The sequence below is a fragment of the Mustelus asterias genome, chromosome 8 (genome assembly GCF_964213995.1).
Source record: "Mustelus asterias chromosome 8, sMusAst1.hap1.1, whole genome shotgun sequence".
Lineage (NCBI taxonomy): Eukaryota > Metazoa > Chordata > Chondrichthyes > Carcharhiniformes > Triakidae > Mustelus > Mustelus asterias.
In genome coordinates this window covers 112850966-112873017 of record NC_135808.1, presented here as the reverse complement: position 1 = coordinate 112873017, position 22052 = coordinate 112850966, and the positions used below count along the sequence as shown (strand labels likewise).

General features: G+C 42.0%; 1 protein-coding gene and 1 pseudogene across 2 annotated transcripts in view; one reads left to right on the top strand and one right to left on the bottom strand.

Annotated features, from left to right (window-relative positions):
* The window catches only part of LOC144497459 (receptor-type tyrosine-protein phosphatase F-like), a 469757-nt gene that overhangs the window by 37010 nt on the left and 410695 nt on the right, over positions 1-22052 (top strand). The window lies entirely within an intron of this gene.
* LOC144498105 (U2 spliceosomal RNA) lies at positions 3836-4038 on the bottom strand (annotated as a pseudogene).

Below are 22052 nucleotides of genomic sequence, written 5' to 3'. Positions count from 1 at the left end.
GGGCTGTAGAACTGGAGGAGGTTTCAGGGGTGGGGGCACAAGATCTTGGAAGGATTTGAAAACACAAGATGAGAATTTTAAAAACACATTTTCCCCAGCTGGAAGCACCGGGGTAATAAATGAACAGAACTTTGTGAGTTGGGTTACTAATGGCAGGAGTTTTAGATGACAATCTAGTTTATGTAGGGTAGAAAATGAGAAACTGACCAGGAGACCTTTATAATAGTCAAATCTAACAAAGGCACGAATGAGGGTTTCAGAAGGAGATGAACTGAAGCAGAGGTGGAGTCTGGAAATGTTAGAGCGGGAAGTAGCTGGGTTTGGTGTTGCATTAAAACAAAAATGCAAATGACACATTGGTGTTTATTGCGAGAGGATTAATATTCAGAAGCAGAAAAATTGTTAAATTTGTATAGAACCTTGATTAGACCATACTTTGAGTACTGATTTGGTTTCTATATTAAGAGGAGGATATTGAGACAGTGGATAGCTGCAGAAAGGATGATGCCAGAACTGAGAGGTTATATCTATAAAGAAGGCTTGAGTTAGCGGGCACTCTGCCTTGGGAAACAAAAGACTGAGGGGTGACCAAATGGAGTGATTTGATAGGGTAGGCGCAGAGAAAATGTTTCCACTTTAAAGGGAATCCAAGTTGCTAATAATTTGAATAATGAATTATTTTTTACCCAGAGAATAAATTCCTCTTGTGAATGTGGGACTTGCTATCACAAGAAGTAGTTGAGGCAAATAGCATGACTGCACGTAAGGTGAAGCTTGATAAGTATATGAGGGAGAACAGAGTAGAAGATCATGTTGTTGATTTATAATGAAGCAAAGTGGGAGGAGACTTGGAGCATAAACACCAGCATAGACATGTTGCAGGTGGAATTTAATATCTGCTTATGTTCAGCTGATTGGTTTATCAGCTTTTCTCCATTTCTGTGCAGAGGTGTTAGAATGGTAACCTGCCTATCTGCTCAGCTTTACACCTATTCACCACTTTTATCTTTCTTTTCGTCCTCTTTTTACTTACCATACATTATGGCATATAAGTGGACCTTTGAAGCCTCCAAAAATGGAAGTTGACTTGTACATGGGGTATTAAATGAACCGCTGGTGTGAGTGGTTGCTTTTTGAAATGTGAGAGGAAAAATAACTGGTAATTTAAAGTAAATTAATGTGACATGGTTTATTGAACAAATTAATTGTATAGAGATGCCTTTTAATGGGAAACCATTTTATGAAGGCCAAATTCATTGCCTTTGATATCCATGCAAAATGTTCATGGCATTGAGTCACTTTGGCTATGGCATCAACGTAAGGATCCTACTCAATATCAGAAGTGGCACTTTTGCTTTCAGAATCAATCCACCATGACACATACTCTTCCTCTCTAACCAGTGAATTAGATATTTCACATATTTTTTTTGAACAAGCTGATGGCATTTGGTGCACTAATTGCATCCCACGATTTGATAAAGAAACTACAAACTTCAAATGGGGCAGCAGGCATATTTTTACTCTTTTATTAAAACCCTTTTGCAGTCAGTCCTTGAATGGTTTGTTGAGGAATGCATTCAAAGGTTGAACTATGGACATTAAATCCCCTGGTATAACTGCAGTGTAGTGTTATTTCTTGTAGGTACCACCTTAATTTCATTGGTTATGCAGAATCTGAACTTGTTAAACACAAGGTGCATTCTTTACTTAAGCCACTGAAGTGCCTATTCTGCACACTATCAACCCATAACTTTGTTCCCATCATCTATCTAATGATTATCATGGACATGCACAAACACTCTTGAGAGAACTTGATGTTCAGCATGGTTTTACTTTTGAAAATTACTGTAAGCTTTAATTTTGTGCTGTCAGTGTATCCTGTTTCCTTGTATTTTGTGATTTTTCACTAGGGCTGTTTTCAATCCTTTGCACTCCACTTTGGCAGCTGGGCATATGTTTCATCCATTGTTGCTGATTTAACTTATGTTTTTTGCCACTGGAAGCCGGTAATTTTGGCATCAAGGTCTTTTGCTGTTCTCTGAGCAACCGTGGTTGCAATATTAAACTGTTTTGTTCTATAAAGCAGCTACATCAACTAGTTGCTGGTCTGAAATCTTTGTTGGACTCTTGGTTTGACTTTACCCACTTAAGAGTATATATACACACTTGATTTCTGGTGACAATGCAACCATTCCGATTATTTTCAAGGCCGCATTCCAATATACTTCTAAGATTAGGCCAGTGGCTTCTCATGGTACATTTTGCGTTGGAATTCTTCAGGGCAGGTTCCTCCTTTTCATTCTCACACCAGTTTTTCACGAACTGATTTCTTTGCTGCAGCACAGTTATTTGATGAGGTAGCAATTATGATTTTTAGCTTGATAGCAGTTTTGCTTTTTCGAGGACCCATTTCTGTTTGTCACTTGCTATGCCATTTTGCATTCTGCTCTGTGTGAGGATGTCTTAAACTCCCATCTTCACAATGCAGCCTATACTGTCTGCTTTATCCCAATCACTGACTTGTAGGATAAGGTAAATGAAACATGTTTCTGGGGTGAAAAATTGAGATTGACCAATTTTATTGATTTGTTCACGTAATGTAGGTGTGGCCATCTGGGCCAGCATATTTGCCTTTGAGTGTTGGTGAGCCTTTTTCTTGACCCATTGTAGTCCATGTGGTTTAGGTACACCCACAGTGCTGTTAGTACAGAAGTGTCAGGATTTTGACCCAGCGACAGTGAAGAAACAGTGATATACCTCCAAGTCAGGTTGCTGTGTGGCTTGGCAGGGAACTTCCAGGTGATTTGTTCCCATGTGTCCGTCACCCTACGTGGTAGAAGTCACGGGTTTGAAAGGTGCTATTGAAGAAGCCTTTGTGAATTGCTGCAATGTATCTTGTAGATACATTGCTACCATTGTGCGTTGGTAGTAGAGGGAGTTAATGCTTAAGATGTTGGCTGGCTGCTTTGTCCTGGATGGTGTTGAGTTTCTTGAGTGATCTGAGAACTGCATTCATCTAGACAAATGGAGAGTAGTCCATCACAATCCTGATTTGTGCTTTGCTAGACAGGCTTTTAGGGAATTAGGAAGTGAGTTACCACAGGATTTCTAGCCTCTCACCCACCCTTCTAATCACTGTATTTATACGATTGGTCTAGTTCAGATTCTGGTCATGGGTAACCCTGAGGTTGTTAATGGTAGGGGATTCGGTGATGGCAATGCTATTGAATGTCAAGGGGAGATGGGTCAGATTCTCCTTGTTGGTGATGGTCATTGCCTGTTACTTGTGTGGTGTGAATGTTACTTGCCACTTATTACCTCAGGATTGAATGTGAGTACAGCATTTTGTCGCTGCATTTATGCAAAACCATCAGTTTTAGCGTTGAAGAAATTGAAGTCTTTTTGTGCTGGTTCGATCTATATGCTACAATACATCATCCACTTCTGTCAGATTGCCTGCCTCAGCCCATCTGCTGCTGAAACCCTCATCCAGACTGATGTCATCTCAGATCTTCTAGTCAGTTCCCTATCTTCCTCACTTCTTGGACTTGAGGCCATCTTGCTGGCTGTTAATCTAATTCTCCACCAAGTTCTAGTCACCTATTGCCTGTCATGGCTAATCTACATTGACTCCTGGTTGCCCAAATTCTCTTCCTCTTGTTTAAATCCCACCAACACTGAGTTCCTGGCAGTATCTGTAAACTTGGTTAGACTGCACCCATTTTTAAAATACTTTTCCAATTCAATCAAATCAAGTCCAATTCAGAGTCTCAACAAGTTGAGACATTTCCGATCCAAGCTGACAAGACAGGGCCTCCACTCCTGTCTTGGGCCTGATCTACATGAGCCAAGCTGATTGGAGTAGGTGCAGACTCACCTCCTCCAAGGCTTGATCTCATTTGCATCTTAGCCAAAAGGCCGAGATGCCGCTTTTAAAAATTGCTTCAAATGAAGCTTAAATGCAACCTAATGACCTCAACCAAGCACAGCATCCTATCCATACTACACTTGATCTTGGCCAAAAGGCCGAGAAGCGATTTGGTTTGCCCTAAAAGAGGCACAGTGTGTTCCAGGCAGGGGGTGGGGAGAGGATAAGGAGCCCTGAGCCCTGGCTGTTCAAGGCGGGCTTAATGCGCGCCTCACGGTGAAATTTGAAAATGTGGCCGCGAGGAGGAGCGCCTTGGTCAGCGTGAAGATTCAGTTTCGAGTGCTGCACCCATTTTTATTTTTATACTTTTCCAATTCAATCAAATCAAATCCAATTCAGAGTCTCAACAAGTTGAGACATTTCAGATCCAGGGCGAGCGACCAAACCACCCTGTCCTGGGCCTGATCTACACGAGCCAAGCTGATTGGAGAAGGGGGAGGTTCCTGCTCCAAGACTTGAGCTCATTTGCATCTTAGCCAAAAGGCCGAGATGCAGCTTTAAAAAATTGCTTCATATGAAGCTTCAGTGTAACCTAATGACCTCAACCAAGTGCGGCCGACCATGGGCTGCCGACCATACTACACTTGATCTTAGCCAAAAGGCAGTGCTGCACCCATTTTTAAAAAATACTTTTCCAATTCAATCAAATCAAATCCAATTCAGAGTCTCAACAAGTTGAGACATTTCAGATCCAGGCTGACAAGACAGGACGGGAGACCAAAACCACCCTGTCCTGGGCCTGATCTACATGAGTCAAGCTGATTGGAGAAGGGGGAGGATCCTCCTCCAAGACTTGAGCTCATTTGCATCTTAGCCAAAAGGCCGAGATGCCGCTTTTAAAAACTGCTTCATATGAAACATATGAAGCCTCAGCGTAACCTAATGACCTCAACCAAGTGCAGGCAATCCAGACTACACTTGATCTTAGCCAAAAGGCCGAGAAGCGACCTTCAACTAGGCAGGCTTCATAATCTAAAATCCCTTCCCTAAATTTCACTACCTTCCTCCTGTCTTTTTAAGACTCCTTAAAATTCACCTGCATGAACAAACTGTTTCTACTATCTTCTTAGTTAGGACCTTGTGCATTATTTGATTATGTCTTCAGGATATTTTTGTATGTTGAAAGTGCTATATAAATACAGAATGTTTATTATACTGTGCCAAAATGAGATGTGTATGTCATTTGCATAATTAGTACCATGAGCCAGTGATGTTGGGGAAAGTATTGCAACAGTAGACCTGGGGTGTTCAACGTCCCCGTGGACTATCTTGAGTGTGAAAAACTAATTTGAATGACAGCTATTTCATCCTCCAGAGCTGGAAGATTCTGATTGAATATATGTATTTTTGCACCAATCAATTTCACTTCTCATGTATGGGGATTCCTGTTTTTTTTTGTCATGGACACCACATTATTCTGTTTAGGAAGTTTTTACTTTTTACTGTATTTGCCAGCAATGTCATTTATGTACAGAAAATGCTGGGAGGTGGGATGAGTGGATCAAATTTTATATTCCAGGTACATTGCTGTTCAATTCGTCAGTGGCGCTGAGGCTAGAGGCAGTATTCACACTTGTGCAATATTCTGTCAGTAGGATGCTTGGGATACCACATGGTGTCATGTAGTAACTGCATTTGATTTTTGTTTTATGTAAGTGGGATCTTGCAATGTTTGTGTACATGAATTTTTGTATTTGGCTTGTTTGAATTTTCTGCATTGGGAGTTGCATTTTTGTGATACCTACTAACTAGTTTTAATCAATATTTAGATTTCAGCTCCAAAATTAAAAAAAATGACGTCTGTCCTAATGAACTGCTCACATTTGTAGTTGAAGGCATTGAGTCTTTTTTAGTGACTTGATTATTGACTGATAATTCCATATAGTTAATGATACAAATTTATTTAACACATTGCTATCCAGGTTGGCTGCCAGATTTGCCGATGGAAAAGTGACTACATTTCATAATTCTTGGGCGGAATTCTCCCAAAGAATTTCTAAATGTCATAACAGTGGGAATAATGGAGTGATCCGTGCAGGAGTCTCGGGTGCGTTCCACATCACACTCCACATCACACTCCTCCCACACTCGAGTCAGAGTTAGGAGTTTCATGCTGGTACCCCTCCACCCTGTCAGACCCCCTTGTCCTGTCATTGGCAGTACCCAACTGGTACTACCAGGCTGTCTGGCCACTGCTGGGCACCACCATTGTGTTAGTTGGGCACATCCAGTGTGCCAGGTGGACACTTCTGCATGAGCACTGCGGCCATGCCCCTGAGCACCAGGGAGCTTCAGACCTATGAGCCCACTGGTATGAACATCATGCGAGGCCTCCACTAGTGGAGAGCAGTAGTGATTCTAGCTGTTATCGCGCCACGCCTGAAGGCCAGTGAAGTCTGTGTGCTAGGATTTGAACAGGCTTTGCACATATTTAAATACTCCTTTACATATGCTAATCAAGGGCACTATCTAGTTGATGCCATTGGGAACAGGCCAGACATTTGTCAACTGTTTGGCGCCGGTTGTGAAACGGATTTTTGGGCAGATATACTCTTCTCCGGGACCGGCACGATCTACTAATGGTGCGGTGAGGTTGGAGAATCCTCCCCCATTGACTATCCCCTGGATAGTCACATGAACAGTCTGGGAATGGAGGGATACAAACGAATGGTCTAGTTGGACCAAAGAGCGGCACAGGCTTGGAGGGCCGAAGGGCCTGTTTCCTGTGTTAGAACATAAGAACATAAGAAATAGGAGCAGGAGTAGGCCATCTAGCCCCTCGAGCCTGCCCCGCCATTCAATAAGATCATGGCTGATCTGACGTGGATCAGTACCACTTACCCGCCTGATCCCCATAACCCTTAATTCCCTTACCAATCAGGAATCCATCCATCCGCGCTTTAAACATATTCAGCGAGGTAGCCTCCACCACCTCCCGTGGGCAGAGAATTCCAGAGATTCACCACCCTCTGGGAGAAGAAGTTCCTCCTCAACTGTGTCTTAAACCGACCCCCCTTTATTTTGAGGCTGTGTCCTCTAGTTTTAACTTCCTTACTAAGTGGAAAGAATCTCTCCGCCTCCACCCTATCCAGCCCCCGCATTATCTTATAAGTCTCCATAAGATCCCCCCTCATCCTTCTAAACTCCAACGAGTACAAACCCAATCTCCTCAGCCTCTCCTCATAATCCAAACCCCTCATCTCCGGTATCAACCTGGTGAACCTTCTCTGCACTCCCTCCAATGCCAATATATCCTTCCTCATATAAGGGGACCAATACTGCACACAGTATTCCAGCTGCGGCCTCACCAATGCCCTGTACAGGTGCATCAAGACATCCCTGCTTTTATATTCTATCCCCTTCGCGATATAGGCCAACATCCCATTTGCCTTCTTGATCACCTGTTGTACCTGCAGACTGGGCTTTTGCGTCTCATGCACAAGGACCCCCAGGTCCCTTTGCACGGTAGCATGTTTTAATTTGTTTCCATTGAGATAGTAATCCCATTTGTTATTATTTCCTCCAAAGTGTATAACCTCGCATTTATCAACGTTATACTCCATTTGCCATATCCTCGCCCACTCACTCAGCCTGTCCAAATCTCTCTGCAGATCTTCTCCGTCCTCCACACGATTCACTTTTCCACTTATCTTTGTGTCGTCTGCAAACTTCGTTACCATACACTCCGTCCCCTCCTCCAGATCATCTATATAAATGGTAAATAGTTGCGGCCCGAGTACCGATCCCTGCGGCATGCCACTAGTTACCTTCCTCCAACCGGAAAAACACCCATTTATTCCGACTCTTTGCTTCCTGTCGGATAGCCAGTCCCCAATCCACTTTAACACACTACCCCCAACTCCGTGTGCCCTAATCTTCTTCGTCATGATGTGGAGATGCCGGCGTTGGACTGGGGTAAACACAGTAAGAAGTTTAACAACACCAGGTTAAAGTCCAACAGGTTTATTTGGTAGCAAAAGCCACACAAGCTTTCGAGGCTCTGAGCCCCTTCTTCAGGTGAGTGGGAATTCTGTTCACAAACAGAACTTATAAGACACAGACTCAATTTACATGAATAATGGTTGGAATGCGAATACTTACAACTAATCCAGTCTTTAAGAAACAAAACAATGGGAGTGGAGAGAGCATCAAGACAGGCTAAAAAGATGTGTATTGTCTCCAGACAAGACAGCCAGTGAAACTCTGCAGGTCCACGCAACTGTGGGAGTTACAAATAGTGTGACATAAATTCTGATTCTAGGATCGCATGATAAAGACTCAGGAGGAAAAAAGCAGAAATATTTATGTGAAATAGTGTGACATAAACCCAATATCTCGGTTGAGGCCGTCCTTGTGTGTGCGGAACCTGGCTATCAGTTTCTGCTCCGCGACTCTGCGCTGTCGTGTGTCGCGAAGGCCGCCTTGGAGAACGCTTACCCGAATATCAGAGGCACACACAAGGACGGCCTCAACCGGGATATTGGGTTTATGTCACACTATTTCACATAAATATTTCTGCTTTTTTCCTCCTGAGTCTTTATCATGCGATCCTAGAATCAGAATTTATGTCACACTATTTGTAACTCCCACAGTTGCGTGGACCTGCAGAGTTTCACTGGCTGTCTTGTCTGGAGACAATACACATCTTTTTAGCCTGTCTTGATGCTCTCTCCACTCCCATTGTTTTGTTTCTTAAAGACTGGATTAGTTGTAAGTATTCGCATTCCAACCATTATTCATGTAAATTGAGTCTGTGTCTTATAAGTTCTGTTTGTGAACAGAATTCCCACTCACCTGAAGAAGGGGCTCAGAGCCTCGAAAGCTTGTGTGGCTTTTGCTACCAAATAAACCTGTTGGACTTTAACCTGGTGTTGTTAAACTTCTTACTAATCTTCTTCAGCAGCCTTTTATGGGGCGCCTTATCAAACGCCTTTTGGAAATCCAAAAACACCGCATCCACCGGTTCTCCTCCATCAACCGCCCTCGTCACATCTTCATAAAAATCCAACATGTTCGTCAAGCACGACTTTCCCCTCATGAATCCATGCTGCGTCTGATTGATCGAACCATTTCTATCCAGATGCCCTGCTATCTCCTCTTTAATAATGGATTCCAGCATTTTCCCTACTACAGACGTTAAGCTGACCGGTCTATAGTTACCCGCCTTTTGTCTCCTTCCTTTTTTAAACAGCGGCGTAACATTAGCCGTTTTCCAATCAACCGGCACTACCCCAGAATGCAACGAGTTTTGATAAATAATCACTAACGCATCCACTATTACCTCCTGATATTTCTTTCAATACCCTGGGATGCATTCCATCCAGACCCGGGGACTTGTCCACCTTCAGTCCCATTAGTCTACCCAGCACTGCCTCTCTGGTAACATTAATTGTATTAAGTATTTCTCCTGCTGCCAACCCTCTATCGTTAATATTTGGCAAACTATTTGTGTCCTCCACCGTGAAGACCGACACAAAAAACTTATTTAAAGACTCAGCCATATCCTCATTTCCCACTATTAACTCCCCCCTCTCGTCCTCCAAGGGTCCAACATTCACTCTAGCCACTCTATTCCTTTTTATATATTTATAAAAACTTTTACTATCATTTTTTATATTAATTGCTAGCCTAGCTTCATAGTCTATCCTTCCTTTATCGCTTTCTTAGTCTCTCTTTGTTGTTTCTTAAATTTTTCCCAATCACTTGTTTCTCCACTATTTTTGGCCACTCTGTACGCAGCTGTTTTTATTTTAATACTCTCCTTTATTTCCTTCGTTATCCACGGCTGGTTCTCCCTTTTCTTACAATCCTTGTTTTTTGCTGGAATATATTTTTGCTGAGAACTGAAAAGGATCTCAAAAATCCTCCACTGTTCCTCAGCTATCCTACCTGCCAGCCTGCTCTCCCAGTCTACCGTAGCCAATTCATCCCTCATCCTATCATATTTCCCTCTGTTCAAACAGAGGACACTGGTTTGGGACCAAACTTTCTCCTCTTCCATCTGAATCAGAAATTTGACCATATTGTGGTCACTAGACCCAAGAGGGTCCTTCACAATAAGATCCTTAATTCTACCTACCTCGTTACACAATACCAGATCCAAAATAGCTCGTTCCCTCGTCGGTTCCGTAACATGCTGTTCAAGGAAACTATCCCGACAGCATTCTAAGAACTCTTCCTCCATTCCACCCTTACCGACTTGAGTCTGCCAGTCAATGTGCATGTTGAAGTCCCCCATGATTATTGCCGTTCCGTTTTTACACGCATCCCTTATCTGCTTGTTTATAGCCCTCCCTACCTCAACATTATTATTTGGGGGCCTATATACCACACCTACTAGTGTCTTTCTCCCTCTACTATTCCTCATCTCTACCCATAATGATTCCACGTTTTGTTCCTCAGAGCCTATGTCATTCCTCAGTACTACCCTGATATTATCTCTTATTAATAGCGCGACCCCACCACCTTTTCCTTCCTGTCTATTCTTCCTAAACGCCTGATACCCCTGGATATTCATCTCCCAGTCCTGGTCACCTTTCAGCCACGTTTCTGTAATGGCCACTAGATCGTACCCACTTGTGCTGATTTGCACCATCAACTCATTTACCTTGTTCCGAATGCTTCGTGCATTCAGGCAAAGTGTCCTTATTCCAGCTTTTATCTGGACCCGCTTTGATGAGTCGCGAACACCCTCTCCCTCTACTCACTTATCTAAATTACCGCCTTCATTCACTTGCACCCTCTCCTCTACCATTAATTTTGTAATTCCCCTTACCCCTGCATCCTCCCCCCCATCAATTAGTTCCTTGATCCTAGTCAACTCTTCTAGCTCCCCTCCCCCCAACCTATCTAGTTTAAATTCTCCCCAGTAGCCTTAGCCAACCTACCAGCCAGGATATTGGTCCCCCTGTGATTCAAGTTCCACCCGTTTTTTGTATACAGATCACCCCTGCCCCTAAAGAGGTCCCAATGGTCCAGGAACCTGAATCCCTGCCCCCTGCACCAGTCCCTCAGCCACACATTCATCTTCCACCTCACTCCATTCCTGCCCTCACCTTCCCGTGGCACAGGCAGTATTGCAGGCAGTGTTGTTACTGTTCTTTGTTGTTGTTCTTTGTGTTGTGTGTGAAGTATTTGGGGTCTCTTGAGAATAAGAATGGTTCTAATTATCTGAAATTTCTTGCATTTCTTTAATCTGTTATTAGAGAACTCACACCATCAAGCTGTCTGTCAGAGGATTACAACCAATCTGTTTCCAAAACTCAGATTCAGCTGTCAATCAAACTTAGGTTGCGATCTTACTCTGATCTATAAAAGGGCAATGGTATTAATAAACCAAAAAGCAGCCAATGAATATATCACCGATTTAATATATCTCTCATTTTTCATCAGTGTTGAATTGCTATACAACTACTGACAGGAGCAACAATGTTTTTGATGAACATAAGCAACATGTCTGTTAGACAAAAGATGTTTTTGAACATAAGGGGCATGTCTTGATTTTAAAAAGATGCTTTAGACAAACTATGGAGTTTGTCTCAAACTTGCCTTTTTGTAGCAAATGACTTGTCTAAGCTAATGCAAAATAAATACTGCGGAGTGGCAGATGCTGGAAATCTGAAATAAAAACAGCAATGCTGGAAATCACAGCAAATCAAGCAGTGGTTTTGTGAAAGGGAGAGGGAGCAGTCTGGTGGAGAAGGAACAGAAGGAAAGGTCTGTGAGAGGGCGGAGAGAAGGGAAATTAAATGAGATTTGTTTTTATTTTGTGAGACACATTTAGTGTTAACTCCTTGTATTGTTTTTAGAATACAAACTAAAAATGGGATGTCATAGATATATTATCACACCTAGAGCCTGATTTAAATATATCACCTTAACAACGTACCTTCTTGGAATGTGTTTTTGTCTGTGCAGTGCAGAGCAGATTTTTTTTCCAAGAGTTTTATGGACTGAATATAGCATCCATTTGTAATGTTGACTGCTCAGATTGGGGATACAGAATTTGAAAAATCAGTGTCAACCTGTTGCTGATTCTGTTTTCAAGTTATAAGAAGTCAATTCTGAAATAGAAAGTGGGCGACCAATTTGATTTATCTAATTCTTTGTCAAATTCAGAACATCTGGTATTTGTTAAATTTAATCTGTGCACTTGGAGGCTAAATATCATCTAGTAAATTTGAGGTCACAGAAGGAAGTGTAACCTTTTGCATCAAGCAGGCATTTCTGTGCTGTTAATGAAGTCACTGTTTGTTAGCAGAAGTAAACACAGCTGTGTTTTGGAGAAGGTAGCTCTGAACATGTAAATCTAATTAGTGTGGACACGGATCAACATTACATTTGGCGATTGTAATGATTACGTTTTTTAATGTATTATAGCTGATGAAAGTTGGAACATTTTTAAAATGATAACCAAAATAGTCACTTAAAACAAACATTGAGCAATATTTAACGCTCAGCCAAGTAAATTCCCAGGGTGGTAGCTTCTGTATGGAGTGTTGGAATTGCCAAAGGATTTCAGTGGAAAGATGTAGTGTCTGCCTTGTATTCAGGCCAATTAAAACAAAAATCCACCCCTCTTCAAACATGCGAGGCAATTAATGCTCTGATTGGCATGACATTAAACTTCATTTAATTCTCGGGGATCTGGATGCCACTGACAATGTTGGCATTTATTATACACCCTTAGTTACCCCTGAAAGGCCTTGATGGCTGCCTTCTTGGAAATGCTGCAGTCCATGTGCTGATGTAAGTCAAAATCAGCATGGTATGTTGGAGATGATGATGTTTTGATTCACCTGCCCCTATCCTTCTAGGGATAATGGTTGTGGATTGGGGAGGTGATGTCAAAAAAAGCATAGTGAATGGCACGCTGCAGTCACAGTGCTCCTGTGGTGGATGGAGTGATCATGGTGATTGCTTTTTCCTGTACGGTATCAGGATTCAAGTGTTCTTGCAGCTGCAGCATACCATGCAACCAACTGTGCTTTGATGGAGAGACTTTGGGAAGCCGGGGTGAACTACTCTTCACAGAAGGCCCAGCCTCTAATCTGCTGTGGTGGTTGTATCACTTATGTCCTTTTTATTCTTTGGAATATGGGCATTGATGGCAAGGCCAGCATTTATTGCTCATTCCTCGCTGCACTTGAGAAGGTGGTGGTGAGCTGTCACCTTGACTTTTGTAATCTGTGATTATGGGTACAAGTACAGTGTTAAGAAAGTTCCAGGCTCAGCGACAGTGAAGGAACGGTCAGATAAAATCAAGATGGTGCGTGGTTTGGAGGAGAATTTGCATGTGGTGGTGTTCCTATGATTCTGCTGCCCTTGTTCTTTTAGGTGGTGGAGGTCGCAGCTTTGAAGGTGCTGTCGAAGGAACCTTGGTGAGTTGCTGCAATGCATGGTGTAGATAGTGCACACCGCTGCCACTACATGCCAATGGTGAAGGGAGTGAACATTGAAGCTGGTGGATATGGTGTCCTGGACAATATTGAGCTTAGAAATGGAGAGCATTCCATTATACTCTTGACTTGTTCCTTATAGATGGTGGACAGGTGATGCAGTTGGTCCATTTGGGAATCTGGTCAATAATGACCCTTCATATGTTAATGATGGAGGACTTGACGATGGTAATGCCATTGAATGTCAATGGCAGCAGGTAGTTAGACTCTTCCTTGTTGCCAGTGTTCATTGCCTAGCATTTATTTGGAACAAATGTTACTTGTTACTTATCAACCTAAACCAGACTGTTATCTTGGCTTTGTTGCATGCAAACATGGAATGCTTCATTAAACGCTTCATTATCTGAAGAATTATGAATGGAGCCAGGTAGTACAATCATCAGTGAACAGCCTCACTTGTGACATAATGGAAGGAAAGATTTTGATGAAGCAGCTGAAGCTGTTTGGGCCTAGGATGTTGCCCATGGGCACAGCGATGACCTGAAACTGAGGTGATTGATCTCCAACAAAATAATCATCTCCTTTTGTGACAGATATGATACAGCCACTGCAGAGTTTGCCCTCTGAGCCCCATTGGCCCGAGTTTTACTAGGTAGCAGGGTATCTTGGTGCCACACTTGGACAAATGTCCACGCAAACTCCATTTTTTACATTCTTTAAGTTTTTTTACCATATTTGTTGTTACGCTCTCAATTTTCTATAAATATATTTTGAAAGAATAACAGCGAGTCTTCATGCTTTTTAAAAAACGGAAGCAAATGAATAATCTGAAAAAGTTAAACTGCAGTTATATAAAGGCATGGTACTCATCTGCGTGGATTATAAAGCAGAAATTTAGTCAGTGGATTGAAATGCCATTCTGAGAAATGGGATTGATTTATGTTCAGTTAAACCCTTGTTATTCAATTTGTGGTCAAGTTTTCTGAGGTGATTGGTTATAATGTGATGTTTAATAAATGTTATGTATAGTTATTGTAATTCTGCTGACTATTTGTGTTTAAAAGCTCAGGAGAAGGTGCTGCTTTAATGCAAAATTAATTCTGTTCATGGATTGGTGAAGAAATGTTTGAGGGAAGTGTGTTTCTGCAGTCAGTAGAAACAAGACTATTGTGTAGGCCAAAGTATGGTGTGTGCATCCAAATCTGTTTTGTTCAATGGACTTTGCATCAATTTGTTTACAGTATTCTCTCCTTTTTCATTAACCATATAAAAACTGTACAGTATAAAGCATAGCCAGCTTCCAGAAGTAACTTAAGTAATTCAAACTCCCTACATTACAACAGTTTAAAAGTTTTTTTTTGTCTGTATAGCTCTGGGATATAATGCAATTTATATAAAATGCAATTTTGTTCATTATTAAAACCAATATACAGGTGTGTCATTTTTGTGAGCAGTAGTTCAAACTTTCGTGCCTCCCATTAGAAGTCATTTGACTGTAGCCAGCCTTTATATTGGGTGGTTTATTTTATGAATGCCAATCACTTTACAACAATCTGGGGATTGCCATTGGCTAAAAACTTAACTGGACAGCTATATAAAACTCTGGCTACAAGAGCAAGTCAGAATCTGGGAATTCTGAGGTGAGTAACTCACCTTCTGACTCTGTAAAGTCTGACCACTATCTACAAGGCACAAGTCAGGAGTGTGGTGGAATATTCTCTGCTTGCTTGGGTTAGTGTCACTCCAACCGTACTCGAGAAGCTAGATACCATCGAGGGCAAAGCAGCCAACTCGATCGGGTCCTCAAATATTTGTTCCCTCTGCCACTCGGGCACAGTGATGTGGAGATGCCGGCGTTGGACTGGGGTAAACACAGTAAGAAGTCTCTCAACATCAGGTTAAAGGCCAACAGGTTTATTTGGTAGAAAAAGCCACGAGCTTTCGGAGCGCTGCTCCTTCGTCAGGTAACTCGCACTTACCTGACGAAGGAGCAGCGCTCCGAAAGCTAGTGGCTTTTGCTACCAAATAAACCTGTTGAACTTTAACTTGGTGTTGTGAGACTTCTTACTAGGGCACAATGACAGCTATCTCTACCATATACAAGATGCACTGCAACAACTTGTCATGCCTCCTTCCAACTACACCTTCTTCCAAATCCGAGGGCTCTACAAAATAATTTTCTGCTTAATTTTTATCCTAATTATGTGGTCAGAAGAAAATGAACTTGCACGTATAGATCTATATCCTATTGCTCTTTGATGCTGTGCATTGATTTCTCCTAGCAATTAATTTCTGCTTGACGCATGTAATTATGCTGGTATTTATATTGCATGCTTTGAGAGTGACATTCAAGCAATTCTCTCACTAGCATATTGATATTAGTCCTGTTGCTGAAAAATAAACTTCCCACAAAATGAAGATTCTTGTGTCAGAGTGATTCCATTCACCAAATAGCTAACAAAAATGAAAATGCATATGTTTAAAGTAAGAGAGATTCTTGTGCACTTTTTGTTTCACTTGCTTCAAACCTTATTTCTTGCAATCCCACAGTGTGTAAAATTGGGAGATGTTAATCAGTGGAACAATTTACTTTAACTCCGAAACTTTGTAGAAAGTGTATTTTTATTGCTGTGTGAAGAGGGAGATTGTGAGCCCAATGGTATTGTTAATGTTCTGTTACAAATTATTGTAGTCAAATGGTACAGTTAGAATAGATCTATTTTAACTCCAGCCAAAGGTCTGTTGTAAAAATAGTAAATTATGTTGTGTGCAACCAACATTTTGCAACTGATTGCTGCAAATCTAGACAGAGCTAATTTACAGCAATTACTTTCTGCTTTTGCTTAACAACAATAACTTTATATTTATATCGGACCTTAATTGAAATCAAATATCTCGAGCATTATGAAACAAAACTTGACACTGAGCCAATATGGAGATATTAAGGCAATTGAGCAAAAACATGCTCAGAGACAGAGAGGTTAAGGGTTAGAATTCCATTGTTTAGATCCTTAACAGCTGAAGGCACCACCACAAACAGTGGAACAAATAAAATCAGGGATGCTTGAGATGCCAGAATTAAAGGAACACCAATATCATCTTGTGTATGTCTGTGTCGGGAGATGCTGATGCTGGAGGAGGCTAGAGGTAGGGAGAAATAAGACCATGCAGAGGTTTGAAAATGTTAGGCATTGCTTAACTGAGTGCTAATATAAGTCAACGAACCCAGGGTCATAGCTGAATGTGACTTGGTGTCAATGTATCAACAATGGCATGCTTTGGCAATTTGATAAGCTAATTGCACTGTTAAAGACAGGGGGCGGCACGGTGGTTAGCACTCTCGCCTCATAGCGCCAGGGACCTGGGTTTGATTCCCAGCTAGGGTCACTGTGTCTGTGTGGAGTTTGCACATCCTCCCCATGTCTGCATGGCTTTCCTCTGGGCGCTCTGGTTTCCTCCCACGGTCCAAAGATGTGCGGGTTAGTTGGATTAGCCATGCTAAATTGCCCCTTACTGTCAGGGGGACTAACTAGGGTAAATGGGGATAGGGCCTGGGTGGGATTACGGTCAGTGCAGACTTGATGGGCCGAATGACGACCTTCTGCACTATGATTCTATGATCATTGGCTCAACGTCAGAGTATAAACGGATACAGCTGGAACAGTTGGTGTGGGGAAAACCCATAAGGTGTTTGTAATTAGTGAGCTATATGAAGAACCAACTTGCTGAAGGTAAACGACAAGCTGTTGTATTATTCCTCCACCATATATCATTGTTGATTTGAACACTTGGTTCAAGTTTGGAACATGAGTTTTTGATTACCACAAATTTAATGAGGGCAGTCTGGAGTCAGTCATAATAGTCAATTCTAGAGGTAACACAATTCTGGTTCAGGGTTTCAGAGTTCATGATTGCAAAGAACTGCACCTTTTCTGACTTGCCTTTTGCACTGAGCTCCATGTATATGCTCCTGATTTTTAATTTTGCTAGCACCTCAAAACTCTCAACCTACGTTGCTTTTGCCCTTCCTCAGTTTTTCCTTCCTTCAATTGTCACCATTTAAAAAAACTATAGGAACTGGAGTAGGTCATTCAGCCCTACACCCCTGTTCCTGCAATTCCGTGAGATCATGGCTGATCTGAACGACATTTATCTGATTTTGACCCCATCCTATACAAAAGAATAAAGAAAAGAAGCTGATTATCTAAATGGTGAGAGTTTTAGAGGTGCAGAAGGATCTGGGTGGTCCTAGTGCATCAATCGCAAAAGGCTGTTATACAGGTACAGCAAGTAATTTGGGGAAACTAATAGAATGTTATAGTTTATTGTGAAAGGAATTGATTACAAAAGTAGGGAGATTATGCTTCAGTTGTGGGGCATTGGTGAGACCACATCTGGAGTACTGTGTACAGTATTAGTATCCTTATCTAAGGAAAGATGTAAATGCATTAGAAGTAGTTCAGAGAAAGTATACGAGATTAATACCAGGAATGACCGCGTTGTTTTATTTGGAAAGGCTGAAGAGGTTAGATTTGTATTCACCAGTTTAGAAGAGTAAGAGTCAACTTGATCGAAACCTTTAAGATCTTGAGGAGTATTGACAGGGTGGATATGGACAGGATGGTTCCTATTGTGGGAGATTCTAGAGATAGGGTCACTGTTTAAAAATAATTGTTCACTGAGATGAGAATTTGAAGATTTTAATTGACCCAACCTTCAGAGGTCCTTTTATAGGGGAACGAATTCCAGATTTTTCACTACTCTCATGTAGAAAAATTGCTTCTTGAATTCATTCCTGAATAGCTTGGTTATAAATGTAATATTTAGCTGGCATTTTTCTCTCTAGGCGGATAGCACCTGTCTCAGGAGAAAGTGTCCTATTTACAATCTGGGAAGGTGGTGGGGCATGGGATGGAGTTTAGGCTCGTCGCTCCCAGATATAGATTGGAGGTTGCTATAGGGGCCGCCAAGTGCTTACCAAGATCTCCGGGACTTTATGGTTGTTTCCATCTCTAAAGCTCTTGCCCTTGGCTCTAGCATGCTATCAGCCCCATACCAATCCCCATGCCACTTCCATGCTCCCATAACTCATTGAATGAAATGAACTCAGTAAGTAGGACCTATCTGTAGCTCACTCAGGAAGTTAAGGATTGTATTGGATTGAAAGAGGAGGCTTGCAATGTTACAAAAAAACCCACAGATGTTTGAGGATTGGGAGTGATTTCAAAACCAGCAAAGGGGCCATCAAAAAGTTTAGGGAGAAATGTCGAATAAACTAGCCAGAAATATAAAAACAAACTGTCTTATCAGCGACAGATAGCATGGTTTTGTTCGAGGGAGGTCATGTCTCACTAAGGGCAGATGGAATTTAATGAAAAACATGAAATTAGTGATGCATGTGATAAAGGAATATTGATGATCATGGGTGATATTAATCTGCACATAGATTAGGCAAATCAAATTAGCCACAATGCCGTAGAGGAGGAATTCTTGGAGTGGATACGGGATAATTTTCTTGACCAATTTGTGGAGGAACCAACTAGAGAGTAGGCCATCTTAGACTGGGTACTGTGTAATGAGAAGAGAACCATTGCCAATCTAGCTGTATGAGACCCCCTTGGGGATCAGTGACCATAACATGATAGAATTTTTTATCAAGATGGAGTGTGGAGTAGTTGATTCGGAGATTAGGGTGCTGAATCTTAATAAAGGAAACTATGAGGATATGAGGCATGAGTTGGCCTTGATAGATTGGGGAGAATTACTTAGACGGATGACAGTGGATAGACAATGGCAAAAATTTCAAGGAATGCATGGGGGAACTGCAACAACTGTTTACTCCTGTCTGGCACAAAAGCAAAATGGGTAAGAGGGCCAATGCATGGCTTACAAAGGAAATTAGAGAGAGTATCTGATCTAAGGAAAAAGCATACAGATTGGCCAAGAAAAATAATAGGTCTGAGGATTGAGAGCAGTTTAGAATTTGGCAAAGAAGAACCAAGGGATTGATTAAGAAGGAGAAAATACAGTGCGAAAGTAAGCTTGCAGGGAACATAAAGACTGATACTAAGGTTTTCTACAGATACATAAAGAGAAAGAAGTTAGTGAAGACAAATGTAGGTCCCCTTCAGATACAAATGGGGAAATGTATAATAGGGGACAAAGAAATGGCTGAGCAACTGAATACATACTTTGCTTCTGTCTTCACAAAAGAGGACACAAATCAGATGCCAGAAATGTTGGAGAATGCAAGATTTAGTGAGAGGGAAGAACCGGGGGAGATCAATATTAATAGAGAAATGGTACTGGGAAAGTTGATGGGATTGAAGGCGGATAAATCCCCAGGGTCTGATGATCTACATCCCAGAGTACTTAAGGAAGTGGCTCTAGAAATAGTGGATGCATTGGTGCTGATCTTCCAGGATTCGATAGACTCTGCAACAGTCCCTGCAGATTGGAGGATAGCGAATGCCACTACAGCATTCAAAAAGGGAGGTAGAGAGAAAATGGGGAATTATAGATCAGTAGGCTTAACATCGGTCATGGGGAAAATTCTCGAATCCATTATCATGTTTGACAAATCTGTTGGAATTCTTTGAAGTTGAAACTCGTAGAGTTGACAAGGGGGAACCAATAGATGTGGTATATTTGGATTTCCAGAAAGTGTTTGACAAAGTTCTGCACAAGTGATTATCATGCAAGATTAAAGCGCATGGGATTGGGGAAAGTGTATTGAGATGGATAGAAAACTGGTTGGCAGAGAGGAAACAAAGAGTAGGAATTAATGGGTGCTTTTCAAATTGGCAGGTAGTAACTAGTGGGGTGCCATAGGGATTGGTGCTGGGACCCCAGCTATTCACAATATATATTAATGATTTGGATGAGGGAACAAAATGTAACGTTTCAAAGTTTGCAGATGGTACCAAGTTGGGTGGGAGGGTGAACTGTGACGAGGATGCAGAGATCCTTCAGAATGATCTGGACAAGTTGGGTGAGTGGGCTAATCAATGGCAGATGCAGTATAATTTGGATAAGTGTGAAGTTATTCACTTTGGAAGCAAAAACAGGAAGGCAGATTACTACCTGAATGGCTGTAAATTGGAAGAGGGGAGTGTGCAGCGGGACCTGGGTGTCCCTGTGCACCAGTCACTGAAGGTAAGCATGCAGGTGCAGCAGGTGGTAAAAAAGGCAAATGGCATGTTGGCCTTCATTGCGAGAGGTTTTGAGTACAGGAGCAGGGATGTGTTGTTGCAACTATACAGGGCCTTGGTGAGGCCACACCTCGAGTATTGTGTGCAGTTTTGGTCTCCTTTTCTGAGGAAGGATGTTCTTGCTCTCGAGGGAGTGCAGTGAAGGTTTACCAGGCTGATTCCGGGGATGGCAGGACTGATGTATGAGGAGAGATTGACTTGGTTAGGATTGGTTTCGCTGGAGTTTGGATGAATAGAGACTTATAAAATTCTAACCGGTCTGGAGAGGATAGATGCAGGAAGGATGTTCCCGATGGTAGGGGAGTCCAGAACCAGGGGTCTCAGTCTGAGGAGTCAGGGCATTTAGGATGGAGATGAGGAGACATTTCTTCACCCAAAAGGTGGGTGTGGAATTCATTACCACAGGAAGTCGTTGATGCCAAAACATTGAATGCATTCAAGAGGCAGTTGGATACAGCACTTGGGGCAAATGGGACCAAAGGTTATGGGGAAAAAGCAGGAATGGGCTATGGAGTTGCATGATCAGCCATGATCTTAATGAATGGCGGGGTAGGCTCGAAGGGCCATATGGCCCCCTCCTATCTTCTATGTTTCTATATTAATCTGGACAAATGCGAGGTGATGCATTTTGGTAGATCCAATTCAGGTGGGAGCTATACAATAAGTGGCAGAACCAGCAGGAACATAGACGCACAGAGAGATCTGGGAGTACAGGTCTACAGATCCTTAAAAGTGGCAGCACAGGTGGAAAAGGTGGTGAAGAAAGCATGTGGCATGCTTGCCTTCATTGGCCTGGGCATTGATTATAAAAACTGGCAAATTATGTTAGTTATATAAAATGTTGGTTAGGCCACATTTGGAATAGTGTGTCCAATTCTGGTTGCCACATTACCTGAAGGATGTGGAGGCATTGGAGGGAGCATAGAAAAGGTTTACCAGGATGTTGTCGATGGAAGGTATTAGCTATGAGGAGAGAGAGAATAAATTGGGATTGTTCTCCCTAGAAAGATGGAGGCTGAGGGGCATAGAGAGGGTGAATAGTTGGAAGCTTTTTCTCAGGGCAGAAGTGACAATCTCAAGGTAAAGGGGGACAGGTTCAGTAGAGATGTGTGGGGTAAGTTTTTTTACACAGAGGATGGTCGGGGCCTGGAATGCACTGCCAAGTGAGGTGGTTGAAGCAGACACCTTTAGTGACATTTAAGACTTGTCTGGATAGACACATGAACAGGTGGGGAATAGAGAGATACAGGCGGTTGGTCTGGATAGGACAACGTGATCCGTGCAGGCTCGTTGGGTCGAATGGTCTGTTCTTTGCTCTTTGTTTGTAAGTGTGTTTGGGTAAAACAAAAGGGATTAGCTAAGGTAAATGTTGCTCTCTTTGAAGCAGAGGTATTGGACAAATATTTTATATGTCTTCACAGTAGAAGATAGAAGTTTCATACCAGAAATAGGTGATAACCTTGGGGATAAAGAGTGAAGAAATTAATATCAGCAGAGATGAAGTATTGGAGAAAC